Genomic DNA, 15,353 nt, shown 5'->3' on the forward strand with positions numbered 1-15,353 from the left:
TTAACCTTAAGTAATAAGATTCAGTAAAGAGAATTAAGTATAGAGCATATTCAAGTGCAGAACTTGAGGATGGTCACCTGAAAGCCACAGTCACTCCAAACGCATGAGGTCAGCGTTCTGAAGTGCATCTTGTTCGGATACACTTAGGGTAGCCCTTTCGCTCTACTCTCTGCTAATTGATTTCCCTTGCTTCCTGGAGTGTCTGGCTTTAAATGGCCTGGAATGTTAATAATGACAATTATTTTGGCAATAGTATGGCTTCCAATAATTCTGAAATGAAGTGTCCATTTTTTATGGACTGACTGGAAGAAGTTAAAAATCCCCTTTGTTCCATAACATTCCAAAGTCATGAGTTAGTCTGAATGCATATCTGCTATCTATGTAAATATTAGCAGTTATTTCCCTTGCCAATTGACAGGCTGTAATTAACGTCATTAACTCTGCTTGTTCAGCTGAGGTCACTTCTGGAAGATGAGCACTTTCTAGTTCCTCAGTCAAAGCTGCTACAGCATAACCTGCCCTGATATTCCAGATTCATCCTTTAAGTAAGATCCATTTGTAAACCAAATAACATCACTGTTAGTGAAGGGGGTTTCTTGCAGGTCCATTCTAGGAGAGAGGAGCTGGTTGTTTAAGAATATGCAATTATGCATCATTTCATTTGAAGGCAGGGGCAGGAGAGTGGCAGGATTTAGGTTATTTCATCTGGAGATTCTAATAGGGAGATAAGAAAGAGGAAGAGCTTCATAAGAAAGAAGTCTACTAACTGAATAGCATTGAATGTGGTGCCAGTTTAGTGTTAAATGCACTTCCACAGAATGGGAAATAAAGGAAAGATCCCATCACTATTTCTTCAGTTACTCTTACTAGCAGGACAGTAGCCATTACTGCCTTCATACAAGGCAGCAGTCCTCTAGCCACGGGGTCCAGCTGCTAACTGTAGTATCTACAGGTCTATCTTCAAGTTGATCTTCACGTTTTTTGAGTCAGAATGCCTAAGGCATTGTCCTGATTTTTATGAACAATGAAAATAAAATACTATAATTTGGATGCCCCAATGCTCGGGATATCTATAAGAGTTTTTATCATTTCTTTTAATGTTAACTGATTTTCCTCAGTTCATTCCAAGGGGTCTGTCTTACCTTGTTTTAAAAGAGTATATAAAGGTTGAGGTTTTAAGAAGAAGTTTGGGGTCCAATTTCTAAAGTATCCTGCCAACATCCAAAATCCTCTCGGTTGTTTCTCAGTTTTTTGGGATCGAGAAGGGTAATATTTATTTTATTCTATCTAGACTGATTAAAAACCCTTCCTTTGATATTAGGTGACCTAAATATATTGTTTGTTTTAGACGAAATGGAAGATTTTCCTTTGAAAACCTTGTGTCCCTTTAAAGCTAACTGTTGTAATAAATAAATTCCCTCTCCTGTGGATGTTGCCTGTCCCTTGGACAGAGAAGTAGATTGCCCATGTATCGTATCAAGGTGGATCTCTAAGGGAATTCAACGTCCAAAATGTTGGCTTTTAATATTTGTGGAAAATAAGTAGGACACTCAGTGTATCCCTGAGCATAACCGTCCATGCGTATCATCTGTCTTCCCACATGAAGACAAAGGGATATTGACTGTGTTTATCTAAAGGTATGCACTACAAGGCTTTATTACAGTGAAGAACTCACCTTCTGTTGGGATGGCAGTCAACGACGTATGGGGCTTTGGTGCTACTGGATGTAGGGACTGACTGTAATTGCTCTCAGATCCTGTACCAATCTCATCCTTTATCATTTGGATTCCTTATGGGGAGGATAGAATGTTACATGGGCTTGTAAAAGGAAAAATCAAGCCTATTTTATATCATTCAAAATTATGGGTCTTATCCCCTCTGAGTCCTCTGATCTTAGAGGATATTGTTTAAGGTTCAGAAAAAGTTTCGATGGATCTATTTGAATTTTGATAGGGTCAGCCCAGATACTTTTCACAATATCAGTGGAGGCATTTGACCACAATTAATCAGGTACTATTTTTAATAGCTCTTATAATTCTTCACATCTTTTAATTCTAAATATATTTCCCCCTTTTGGGAGAAAGAGATGTGGGTATTTTATAATTCTAAAAAGCCTCTCCCTAACAAATGGATGGGGGCTGAAGAAAGCAAGAAAAAACATGAATTCCCTGTAGGGGACCCACCTGCAAAACTACAGGTTGAGACTTAACATACTGATATATAAGTATTTGTTTTACCCGCCATTTGTATTTTTTTTCACTCCTTGTAGTAAGGTGGAATTTGTCGCCGATGATGTAGCTCCAATGTCAGTAGGAGCTTGTATTTGTTCTTCGTTTCCATTTTCCCTAGGGTATTAATGAAGACAAAAGAGAAGGTGTTATTTATTTCCTCAGAGCACCCCTACTCTCCCTCTGCTTTGGCCTGTTGCTGTTCTTTCCATTTTAATTTTATATAATCCTTTTTGAAATATCTAGGCTTTTTCCAGTGATTGCAAAGTGGAGGACTGGGTCAGTTTAGGAACTTCTTAAGCTGTTTGGGAGCTACAAAATGGGAAGGCAATTGTTTAGCTGATTTTATTGCTCTGTTTAACTTTCCTTTCCTTTTCTTCCCTGGTCAGAGTGTGGGACATTGATTAGCAAAATTAACAAGACCATGAGTTTGAGTGGTAGCCCAAAGGGGGCATTGTCTCTTTATTGAAATTGCCAGTTCTTCGTCCAATCTGTTTATAAAGTTGAATAAAGGGGATTCAACTTGATTTTGGTACAATTTTGGTGGTTAGTATAACCTTCTTCTGATAGGCCTGAATGTTATTTAAATGCTTTTGTAAACACCTTTTATCGTATGACACCACAGGCTCACTGAGATTTCATCAACATCGTTGGGTTTTGTTCCAATCAACTACTCTTTGGAAAACTAAAGGGACAGTGTCTAGTAAAGCTGTGGTAGTATTGTGGGTCCATTCACGATATGCTTCAGAAAATTCATGGAAGTCCTCTGAAGGATTGCTCCAATTTGCCTTTGCTATCCAATCGTTGGTTTTACTTTCTGACACCAACATGTGGACCACTGGCCCAGTAATCACTTGATTCATGAATGAAAGCTATAAAGATAAGGAATTGTTGGCATGTTGGGAAAGTAGAATGAAAACGTTATTTTCACGGGGAGGTTTGAAAAACATCTTGGACAAGTTGGGAATGGACTGTGGGGTGCCTTCAATACAAGAACGAGTGGTAGAATTGTAATCCGTGAACCTCGGACACCCACAGAGGAATTTTGCAAGGGCATGTCACTGTGAGAGTAACTAATTTTGCAAATAATCCCCTGGCTAATTGTGAGAAGGTTGGAAAAGGCAGACTGCAAACAGATAATCCACTGGTGAGTTTGTACTACTCAAGGGTCACCCTTAGGCTGTGCCAATTTTCTACGTGTGAAGTAAGCATACCCGGGATATGGGTGAGGGTGGGGTGGAAAAGAGACTGGGAGGAAGTGACCTGCAGGATGTGAGAACGGACTGGACGTGGAGAGAAGGGGTCCAGTGGGCCGTAGTCACCTGTCCTGGAGGACTGGGGTCCTCTGGGTGTGGATGGAGGCCATGGGAAGGTTGGAACTGCATGGGCACGCGTTTTGTTGTATTGATGTTATATGGGCTGCTGGCATCTGAATCTCAGAAACAGACCAGAGAATACCTGGAAAGCTCCAAGTGACGAACTTTGCTTAATAATGGATGTAGCCAAGTTGAGATCTGATTAAATTTGGTGGACTTTTCAATTTTAGGAATCAAAAGTAAACAAAAAGAAACAAAAAAAGAAATCAGATGTTTACACAAATAATTATTGTGGTGAACAGTGACTGACGACAAGAGGGTTTTCTTTGTTAGTTTTAAGGATTAGGAAAAACCATCATAAAATGGACCAAAACTTGAAAAAAAAATCTGTGTATTGCTGGAGCATCCCAAGCTTTAAAAAATTTACTCCATTATTATTTTCTAATCATTGCCCACAGTCATTATGCCAAACAGGGCTAGAAGTCTGGAGGACAGGCAGGAAAGGCAGTTCCAGGAGCTACTAACCATCCGTGCAGCTGAGAAAAATTCATCTAATCAGCAAACAGTCTGGAAATCCACCAGGGAAACAGAGAACAGAGGATGAGAGCATCAAAAAATCAGATGGGTTCAGAGGGAAAAGGTGCATCTGGGACCTTTTCAGAGGCATTTGGCAAAATGCCAGACTGTTGCAGCAATCAAGCACTTTATGTCCCTATCAAGGGCATCATCATGATGGCCACAGACACAGATCCTCATGGGAACATCAAGCAACACTGCCCAGACCACCCCAGCAATGTCACCAGTGCTGCACACCAGTGTCCACGTGTCCCCATTCCAGGCACCACACCCTCAGCTTCATAATATGGATCCACACAAGCGGCTGCAGAAGGGTTGCCCAGTTCTCCTTAGAGGCCATCTTAGCACAGGAGAAGTGGACCCTAACAGCTGCTCTGACACCAGGCGCTGGTGTGACCTTCAAAACGCTCAGGTCCAACTCATAAGAACAGGGTATGTCCTCATGAAGAATTGCAATTACAGAAAGCAACACACAAGCTAAACAACCAGGGGTGCACTTGTGGCAGGGAGGAGCCTTGCAGGAGTCCAGGGCAAGTAAAGGCTGGGGCAATAACAAGCCATCGACTGACAGCGTGCTTGCAGCCAGCCCCCGCTGCAGTCACAGCCTGTGTGTCATCTCAACCGATTCTCACAGCTGCTTCCACCCTGCAAACACGAAACTGAAGCTCAAACACATTAAATAGATGGCCCAGAGCTTGGGGGTCCAGGAGGTCTAAGCATCAACCCTCACTCCATCTTTGGCTAGAGAAGACAAGAGGGGCCAGACCCCTCAGACCCGTTCCGTGGAGGCTGTGTGTGTGTCTGAGGATGCCACACGGCATGCAGAGGACCCGGTCAGCGCTTCCCTCCAGTGACATTCCCAGGTCTAATTTAAAGCTAGCCTGATGTCAGGAAACTGGCCCTGAGCCCAGGTGTGGCTGTTTACTAACTCTGTGGCCTTGGGACATTCACTCTGCCCCTCCCTCAGGGTAGCAGGAACAGAAGAAAAAAAGAAAACGTTGCCGCTGCAAAGGGCCTGGCACCTTAGCACCACCTGCCATTCCTGCACCTGGGGGCTTGGGTGAGAACCTGACCATCAGGTCTGGTGCTGCCCGTGCGTGGAATATGAATGCCCACTTTGGGGGCATCAGGGCCCCACACACAGCTCTGCACATCCTCACATGTGCCCAAGTCCCGTCAGAATAAGACTTTGTTTTCCATGACATTCTCTCCAGAACATTCACACAGTCTCACCTCTCCAGCCTCAGCCACGGAGCTTCCTGCTGACAGAGGCAGCAGCCTCTGCAGGGCAGCCGCGGAGCCCGGAAGAGATCACGGACTTTCTAACGAGGGTACCAGGGCCCTTTCCTGACACCCCACAGTCCAGCGCACTCTGAGCCTGTTTCCTCATGTGGCGGATGGACTCATGGTTCCCCTCTAGGTGTGCAGTGAGTGTGCGGGTGAGAGGATGTGAGCAAAAGCCCGGCACACCACAAGCATGCGACATTAAGCAGCTCCCATTCACTCGGCCAACCTCCTGCAGCCCCTCGGATGTCTCAGAGTCCAGAGTAAGTGCTGAGAAGCAAAGACGGTGATGAAGAGCTTCAACTTCTGAAGAACTTCCAACCCACATGGTAGCCAGAGAAGCAGATGGCCCTGGGACAGGTGACCTACGGAGCACAGGTCAGGAGGCTCCGAATGGAAGACACGTCATGTTGGTGCGTAAAGCCTCCTGCAGGGCACCTGCCTGCTGGGGCCCCCAGTGCCTGTGGGTCTCACTGCTCTCCCGGGCCCCATCTGTGGGAATCAGAAGAGCCTGCCAGCCTGGTGGGATTTCGACGTGGCTGAAATGCTCACTCCCTAAGCCTTACACTGTCACAACCCAACAAGACTGAGCAGTAAAAATGGATTATCTGGTGAGTCCAGAAATATGAATAAAACTGGTTTTCTTTGGGGAAATGCCACCTTACACTATCAGATATTAGCACCTTAAAGAAAATCAGTGCATTGTGTGTGCCCATTGCCAAAGAAGAATTTCACAATTTCTCCAGCCCTGAGAAGCGTTCGTTGACTAGCTCTCCTTAGAAGGCTCCAAAACTTCATATTTATATCAGGGAGATTCATCCTTCTTTTCGAAGACCAGTCCCGGGTCGCATGCCTCCATTTTTATGACATTTGTCCTCGGAATTGCTCATCAAGACAGACACGGTAATGGTCATTTCAAACACAGCACAAATTACGCCAGTGGCAGAGGGGGCCAAGCCTTCAGAGCCTGGAGTAGAAGTAAGAAGCCAGGCAAGGGGCTTGTCACACCCTGGAGGGGAAAATAAATAAAGCTGCAAGGTCTCGGCGCACATTCCGGTCTTTGATTTGTAAGTTCTCCACCACAGGCTTGGCGGGGGTGTGAGGACTCATCTTACCAGCTACATCAATGTCACTAGGCATTGACGGTGATGATTCCCAAAAGTAAATTACCTGCAAGAGACGGAAATAGCAAACGACTCGTAAATGAAATATAACGCATTTGTTGTCATATATATTAAACTAGATATAATCTATTCTACTTTAAATTAAAAGTATGTCATTGAACTATATACTCTTCTAACCATTTTATTTGAAATAAAAATAAATAAGAAGTTGGCATAACAAGCAGTTTATTTGTGCCTTCACAGAGGATTGCTGCTTTGAGGAATGAGCGTATCATAATTTTTTGGTTTTCGTTTGCCAACTTGACACTTCTGTCATGGAGACTTTTAAGGGCAGAGAATGAGCCACTGCCCTCCAAGGACAGATCTGCAAATGCCTCTCTCATGAGCGTCTGGCAGCCTGGCTGATAGCCTGTCCCACATCTGCAAGAGGTGGGGACTCAAGAGAACCACAGTCAGCCTTCCTGGCTCGGGAGGGGATGGTAATTTGCTCTTGAGTAGCGTGTTTTTACATCAAAGTGCTCAGCCTTCTTTATTCTGCCTTGTTTTATTTTTTAAAGCACTGGCAGATACTGAAGAAAGAACCCTAGCCAGAGCTCATGTCAGCATCCCTGTCGGCAGGCGCCCTGTGACTTTCAGGTGATGGATCAGACTCCAAAACTACATGTGCGCACACACACACACATATATGTACAGACACAGTCACACACAGACACAGATGCACACACAGACACACATGTACATACACCCACTCACAGACATACATACACTCACATGTATGTACACAGACACACACAGTCACACAGAGACACACATATGCATACATATACCCACTCACACATAGACACACATACACTCACACATATGTACAGACATACACACACATGCACATCCATACAGACAGGGAGACACACGTATCCAAACATATATACACACACACGTAGACACATACAGGCACACACACGTCCACACATATACATTTACACCCACTCACAGACACACACACTCACACATATGTACACACATAACCACACACATGCACATACATACTCACCAGTGCACAAACACATACATCCACACAACTACACACATACACCCACTCACGTAGGCATAGATACATTCACACATATGTACAGACACAGCCACACGCACAGAGACACACACACAGACACATACACACAAGCACACACATATCCACACATATATACACATACACCCACTCACACATAGGCACACGCTTACATATATATACAGACACAACCACACACACATACACACATGCACTCACATCCACACATATACATGTACGCCCATTCACACACAGACACACACACACACATACACACATAACCACACACACACAGACACATGCACATACATACTCACCAGTGCACACACACACACATCCACACATCTACACACATATACCCGTTCACATACAGACACACATATACACATACATGTGCAGATACACACATACACACACCCCTAGCTTCTTGATTTTGGGGTGTAATTTTACTGCTCTTATATGGTACCAAGAACCTAATATGAAACCGGTCATGTGAGAGGTGCAAAGTGAAGACCAAGTCCATTCTATTTGATTTCCAAAACAGCCAAATTTTCCAGGGCAGAGAATCCAGCTCAGTGTCCCACCTAGTGCCCTCGTGGGCACCTGGACAAGCCCCAGTGTTGCCCCTGGCCAGGTTCGTTCCACCACAGAGGCTCCCAGGGCCATCTCCAGAAACACCCTTCAAAACTTTTCTTTCCAGAGCCTCCCTTAGTTAGAAGCAGAGTCAACAAAAAGACTTCCCTGTGTCTCTAGGAGAAAGAGGTCACTCCAGTTTTCTTCTCCATGAAGTCTAGGCTGCTTTAAACATAATTGACCCCATAGTGGGTCCATGCCATTATACATTTATTCAAACCTGTAGGTTAGAACTCAAATGTGTGTCAGTTGATGCCTGCTGTTTATGGAAAAAGAGCTGTGCGGAGCTTAGAAAGCAAGCAGAGTAAGACATGGCATAGAGAAGCCAAGGAAAGCCGAGGAGAAAGTCTGCCTTGTGGCATGAGGAAGCGGGGACGTGATGAATTAGAGACGCCACTGCATCTCCTAGAGAACTGCTCCCAGCAGGCTCAGAGAGACAGGTGCCAGGGCCACGACACTACAAGCCACCTAAATGCCCATTAGGATTGGCGCACAGCTCAGGACGACGATGCTACCACACTGCAGGATACAACTCAGCCTTTACAAGGCACCAGATAAATATGGCTTAGAATATTTTCCAACTTATCACTGATTGTAAAAGGCAGTATGTGGAGACATGAAGAATGAACCTATTTACAAAATACACGTGTGTATATAGACATATAGTTTACCATATTTATAATTTATATTATAGAACACATTGTATCTAATTACATATAATGTAATACTAATACAGAAGGTGTGTGTACATAGATGTATATATAAAATGTGTGTATGTTTATAATGTGTTTAATACCAATCTAGATATCCTTCAGGTAAAGGTGTACTGGAAGTTTGTAGTGAAGAAGGGTAATTTTCACATATTGTGTTTTGAACTTTCGGAATGACAATGTATTTATATGTTATTTCACTAAATTATTAAAGGTAGAAGTAATTTCCTGTAGACAAAAAGTTTGCAAAATTAGAATCAATATCTTTAGTTACCAATTGTAGAGTATCTACAGCATATAAGGGACTGAACGTAAGTTATTACTGATTTTCATACATGATCAGGCAAAGGGAATATTGTCATCCCATTTCCCACATGAGGGATCTGAGGCTCCGAGTTAAAGGAAATTACCCAAGAACACAAAGCCAGGATGGCCACCCAGGGCTGCTGACTCTGTGGCCTGGGCTCTTTCCATCTTATGCAGCCGTGCTTCTACCAGATGCACCATGGATGTGCTGATATTTTCAGGTGCATAAGACTCAAATGCTCAGAGTCTGGCATCAGAGGCTTAAACATGAACACAGGAAGGGCTTCTCGGTGCAAAGTTAGGATGCCGTAAAAATGAATCCTGGAGTCTTCCCATTTTTATTTTAGAAGTTCTACTACAATCTTAAACTCCTGGCTCCCCCAGAGTCCTATTTCAGACTCTTACCCAGAAGACTGCATTCTCAATCACTGCTCAAGTTAAAAGAATCTAATGCAGAGTACAACGTTATTAAGTATTTGTCATATTTCTCATTCCCTCCATTCCGCCAATATTTACTACGTTCTTATATTCAGGGCACTACACTAAGTAGTGGGCCAGATATAAAGAAGACATTATCCTTACCTTCAAAGAGTATAATGCGCATCGAGAAACAATTTAGATTCCATTGAGTCACTAATGTACTCATCTACGTACATGTAAATGCACCTGTGTACTAAACAACATGCTAGGAAATAGGGCCACATTAAAAGCTTAAGGAGCTTAGGCTAAAACAAAAAGTAATTTGGCCTCTATAGCATTTCCTATTGTATTATTTAGCAAGCTAGTAATTGAGGAGCACTTATTCTGTGAAGACTCTTTGCTAACTGCCTGGGAAGCCGATGTGCCATGCATAGCCCTCATCCTCCCAGCAGACACAGGGCAGGAAGGTCAGCTGACAATGGCGGCAATGGGCTCTTATTTAGAGCTCAGGCCTGAGCTTCAGCTGCTCCTGGAGTGAAATGCATGGGCGGGGCAGTTAGTGCACTCAGGGGGAGAGGCAGGAGTTACCACAGAACAACACTGTTCAGCCACTTACCCGTAGGCAGCACCGTTTAGAGATGATGTTCATGAGCCCCTGATGTGTGTTAGGCTCTGTCCTAGACATCTGTCCAGTGCTCTGCAGATCTCCCACCCGCTCTGGTGTGCTCAGGCTCCACATGACCCACAGCCTTTCCTGGTCCAGGGCTTGCCCTCTTCCCAGCTGAGCAGAACCTACCATTCCCGGGTGTGAGTCTAACTACCCTTCCTGATGACAGTGGAACCTCTTCATCTGTGCTCTCGAGGCTGAATCAGCAGAATCATCTGTCTCGCCGATGCCAGAATGTGTTAGCTTTTCCCAGCCCCACAGCAAGATCTGTTATCTAATTACTGCCACAGTCAAATTCACTGTGACTTCATCTCATTATTTCCCCTCCAGCTCCTTGCCCACCCCTTCCTCTGGATCCCATGTGGCTGCCTGGTCTACCGTCATGGCAGAACGTGAGTGTCTACAGAACGGAACACCCAACATGGGGAAGCTGCTGTGATGACTCAGGAAATGCTTGCTCCTTCACGATGTTGAACCCAGCTTTGTGATGTTTAATATGATTACTCTCTTGCTCCGTAACAGAGACTTTTGAGCATGGAAAAATGTCTTTGATAACAGCATGAAGTGTCTCAGATAACCAACGTGAAGAATGCCATGTAATGAAGGCACCAAATAACAAAATAATCAGTTTTTCCACTCAGATGCCTTCTAATATTGCTCACACTTTTATAAGAGCACAGCAACGTCCATCATAAATAATGCAAAGGCTTGGCATGCCCTAGCTCTCTATCACCAGCCAGGACTGAATTGCAGAGTAAAAATATTTCATTTGGGGTACTCTGTACACAGCCATATATTTGTCAAGGTTTTATAACTGTTAGGACTCTGTGAATATGATCAGTCCTGCATCCTCTCACTGACTGAGGATAGCAAAGTGTATGTAAAAAGGCAGGTCTCACAATACCCTTATTCTCTTTATTGCAGTAGCAGTGTTTGTGCCACTGCAGTTAAGGGTCTGCTGGCAGTTTTACCGGGTACCACTGCTGCAAGAGTTTATAAGTTGGCTCTGAAAAAAAAAAAGTTCTTTTAAGATAAAACGTGTCATGCTGGGATACATTTCTTTAACTGAAATTCTAAAACAATTTGATATGGCCGTTTGAAACGCGACAGCATTTTATGATTCTTAAAACCTACTTGGCTCATTAGATTACACTGTTATAGGAGGTCCTAAACCATCTCACCCTTTATCAAAAATAAGGAACGGAGCAGCAGAAACAAGTCATCTCAGCCCCTCCTCCCCGCGGAGATGTTCCAAATGGGTCACTCTCAGACAAAGCACTGAATCTTAGGACTGAGATAGGACAGGAATGTTCCTGTCATCCATTTTCCTGCTTATGGTTGAAGAAAAATATTACCTAATTGGGTAACGTAAAAAATCTAGTTTTAAAGTCATTCAGAGAGAAAAACAGGAAAAAACAAACAAACAAACAAACAAACAAACAAACAACAACCTTTATCCATCTCCTGTTGCCAGTTCCAAATTTTCACACTTAGTCTCAAAAAATATGTGCTTGCCTATTTAAACTTTACCCACAGCATAGGCCCCCAAGCTCTGCTTCATCAGCCAGCCCACAGGAGACTCCCAAAAGTGACTCCAAAGCACCCAGTACTCGTTCATCAGTTCATGTCACTAGGCTTCTACAAGGATGGATACGTGGATGGATATATGGATGGATGAACAGACAAACAGATGGATGGACTGATAGATAGATAGATGGATGAGTGGGTAGATGGGTGGATAAAAGAATGGATGGGGTGGGTGGAAGGGTAAATGGAAGAACGGATGAGTGGGTGGGTGGATGGATGGATGGATGGATTATGGACAAGTAGATGAACAAACAGGTGGATGGATAGGTGGATGAACTGGTGGATGGATGGACAGATGGATGGATGACTGCACAGCTCAGCAGCTGAGGCTTTGAAGTAACGCAGACACCTTGACTTCAGGCAAGTCAACTTTTATCTCCATGTGCTTAACCTGCCCACTCCAAGAGATGCAGGTTGTAATCCCTGCACCACAGACTAGCTGTGATGATAATGCACATGTGAGAAGAACGAATACAGATGCTGGCTCAGCTCAGGCACTGGCTCAGGCCTGCTGCCACCAGATCAGCATCACTACCAACATGAGTATCTTACACTTTGCTTTCTTGTAGCCATCAACCTTTCCAGATGTTCAACACTTCTGTACAAAGCATCTTGGTCTTCTTATCAAGTAAAATCATTCTGGTTCCCGGTGATTTTGTTTTCTTTTCTAAACCTCTCCTCCTCTTGGTCTTCTTATCAAGTAAAATCATTCTGGTTCCCGGTGATTTTGCTTTCTTTTCTAAACCTCTCCTCAGACTCTCCTTAACACACAGGTCCTGCACATTGCTCTTCCCTTGGGTAGATCAGGACTCATTGAGAGAGAGCTCAACTCCCCAGCAGGCCTTTCTGGTGAGATGCTGAATCACGGCTCTCTCTGAACAGTCATGACTCAGCACTGTATTGGATGTTGCGTTAAACGTATTTTGCCAAGCACAAAGTCAAAGCTTCATTCCAGGCCTTCGGGTCTGTTAAACTTCCCATGACCAGCCCAGGAAGCAGGGCTAGAACAAGCTGCACTTAGCTTCTGGAAGTCAGATTAATGGACAGGCAAGATGTGGCTTTGCCAGACTGCCTGTCCTGGCTGTGGTGTCGCACTTGGCTTGGGGAGGTGGCGTTACTTTGAAGCACCCCTTGCCTTCTGCCTCCGAGTTCACCTCCTATAGGATGTGGGACTCTTGCGCATTTTGGTCTTCATCTGGAACATGTTTACAGAACGGTTTCCAAATATATCAGAAGGGGAACTTTTAAGATATATCTCCACCAGGTCTTTTCTAAACTTGATTACATATGGGCTTCTTCTAAATAATTCAATAGAAAAAGAAAGCTCACAGCTGATTTGGCTTAAATGCCATCGCAGTGTCTAATGCCAGGCACATCCTATCTGCTCCAACATTTTGATGAATGAACCCGGGGAAAAAATAACAAACACTCTTATCCTTCAGTCTAATCGTTAAATTTCTGGTCCAACATGAATTTATCAGGCCACAAGCCTCCTCTCTGCCTTACCCTGTTCTACTTTAAGGCCCCCTAAATCTAGCTCCTTGGAGTTTCTGCACGCATCTATTGCTGCCTCTACCACTAAAACAGGACTCAAAATCCTATTTCCTAGCAAAGTAGATGAAGCAGCAGCCATCGCAATGACCATCTTGAACCTGGTCCAAACCCATGAGGCCAGGAGGGCGATGGAGTGGAAGCCACGTTCTCATTGCACCTGTGATCTGCAAGGGCAAGTTCAGATCCTCCCAGGACCCCTGGAAGCAGCCCTTCAGCATATGGGAAGGAAGACCTGTTCTTCCCCAGTTCCAACCCCTGTGAAGTTTAAGTTTTCTTTGTGGAGGCCCAAGCTTATTTCCCTGGTCCCAGAATGCAGGATAATCCCTGTGGCTACGAAGCAGCAGCCTCTGCCTGTCTGTGTAACACACAGCCATCCAGTAATGGGGCAGATAAGTAGATACCAAGGAGCCGTTGAGGGGAGGTCTGTAGGTTTCGTACAGAACTGAAATGCATTACGCTGCAGGAAGAGATTGTGAGTCATCTTCTCTGTTTAAAAACCAATGCTATATGCTTTGGCAGTTGTCAGAAATGTGCTATGGTAATGCGATACAGTCACAGCTGGGGAAACTGGGTGTGGAGGATGTGGGAACGCTGTAATGTATTTACAGGTTTTCTGTAAGTCTAAAACTATTCTAGAATTTTAAAAATGTATTTAGAAAATGAGACTGTGGGCTGGGCGCAATGGCTTACCCCTGTAATCCTAGCACTTCGGGAGGCCGAGGCGGGTGGAACATGAGGTCAGAAGATAGAGATCATCCTGGCTAACACGTGAAACCCCATCTCTACTAAAAAAAAAAAAAATCAGCCGGGCATGGTGGCAGGTGTCTGTAGCCCCAGCTATTCGGGAGGCTGAGGCAGGAGAATGGCATGACCCCAGGAGGCAGAGCTTGCAGTGAGCCAAGATCGTGCCACTGCACTCCAGCCTGGGCGACAGAGCGAGACTCCATCTCAAAAAAAAACCAAAAAACCAAACAAACAAACAAAAGAAAGAAAGAAAGAAAAGAAAAAATGACTGTGATGGGGGAACACTTGAGGTCAGGAGTTTGAGATTAGCTTGAGCAACATAGCGAGACTCTGTCTCTAAAAACCTAAAGTAGCCAGCCGTGGTGGCATGTGCCATGTGTTCCCAGCTACTTAGGAGGCTGAGGCAGAAAGACTGGTTGAGCGCAGGAGTTCAGAGTCACAGGGAGCTGTGATCACACCACCATACTCCAGCCTGGGTGACAGAGCAAGACTCTGTCTCTAAAGAAAAATAATAAATAAATCATAATAGTCAATCTATTTTCTCCCAGAGGGTTATTTTTTGCATAGCTTTGTAACGTTTTTCAAAGCTTGAATAATGTTGTATATACACTTTTGAGTACTACCTTTTAACCTTGTATATGAAAGTCAGCTATTATCGTAAACTATTTGAAAACATTATTTTCAATGACCCAATCATGATCATTAAACAGATGTTTAATAGTTTAATTACACATCTCCTTATGTTGAACACTTTATAAAAACAATGCTTCATGTGAGAGCTTTGTTTCTATGGAGAGCCACACTGTGCCAGAATATATTTCTTTCCATGTCTAATGCAATGAAGGGTATGGCCTTACCAGACTGGGTTGCTCATGGTAAAACTGGCCTGGGTTTTACTATCTGGGTTAATTTCTTCATGTTGGATGACTCTGTGACCAGGCTGCCCTCTGCCAATGGCACCCAGAAGTTTGTCTCTTAAGCCAGAAGAGGTGAAATAATTACCCAAAGGACACGATTCACAGCAGGAGTGCTGTGTCCAGCAAGCCCAGACACCATCCCAGATACTGTATTCGTATCAGACTCCCAGCACAGGAGGCTAGAGGCAGGGGTCCACCTTTCACGGGCAACTGAGAAAGGG

At 44.1% G+C, this 15,353-nt stretch overlaps 1 long non-coding RNA gene across 1 annotated transcript in view; it reads left to right on the top strand.

Annotated features, from left to right (window-relative positions):
- Nucleotides 1-12,649, top strand: part of LOC140712657 (uncharacterized) — a 76,545-nt gene extending 63,896 nt beyond the window's left edge. Inside the window, exon 4 of the long non-coding RNA XR_012094371.1 lies at nucleotides 10,661-12,649. This is a non-coding gene — a long non-coding RNA (uncharacterized lncRNA). The remainder of the gene's footprint in view (nucleotides 1-10,660) is intronic.
- Nucleotides 12,650-15,353: the final 2,704 nt, after the last annotated feature.

Source organism: Chlorocebus sabaeus, chromosome 10, assembly GCF_047675955.1.
Source record: "Chlorocebus sabaeus isolate Y175 chromosome 10, mChlSab1.0.hap1, whole genome shotgun sequence".
Taxonomy (NCBI): Eukaryota; Metazoa; Chordata; class Mammalia; order Primates; family Cercopithecidae; genus Chlorocebus; species Chlorocebus sabaeus.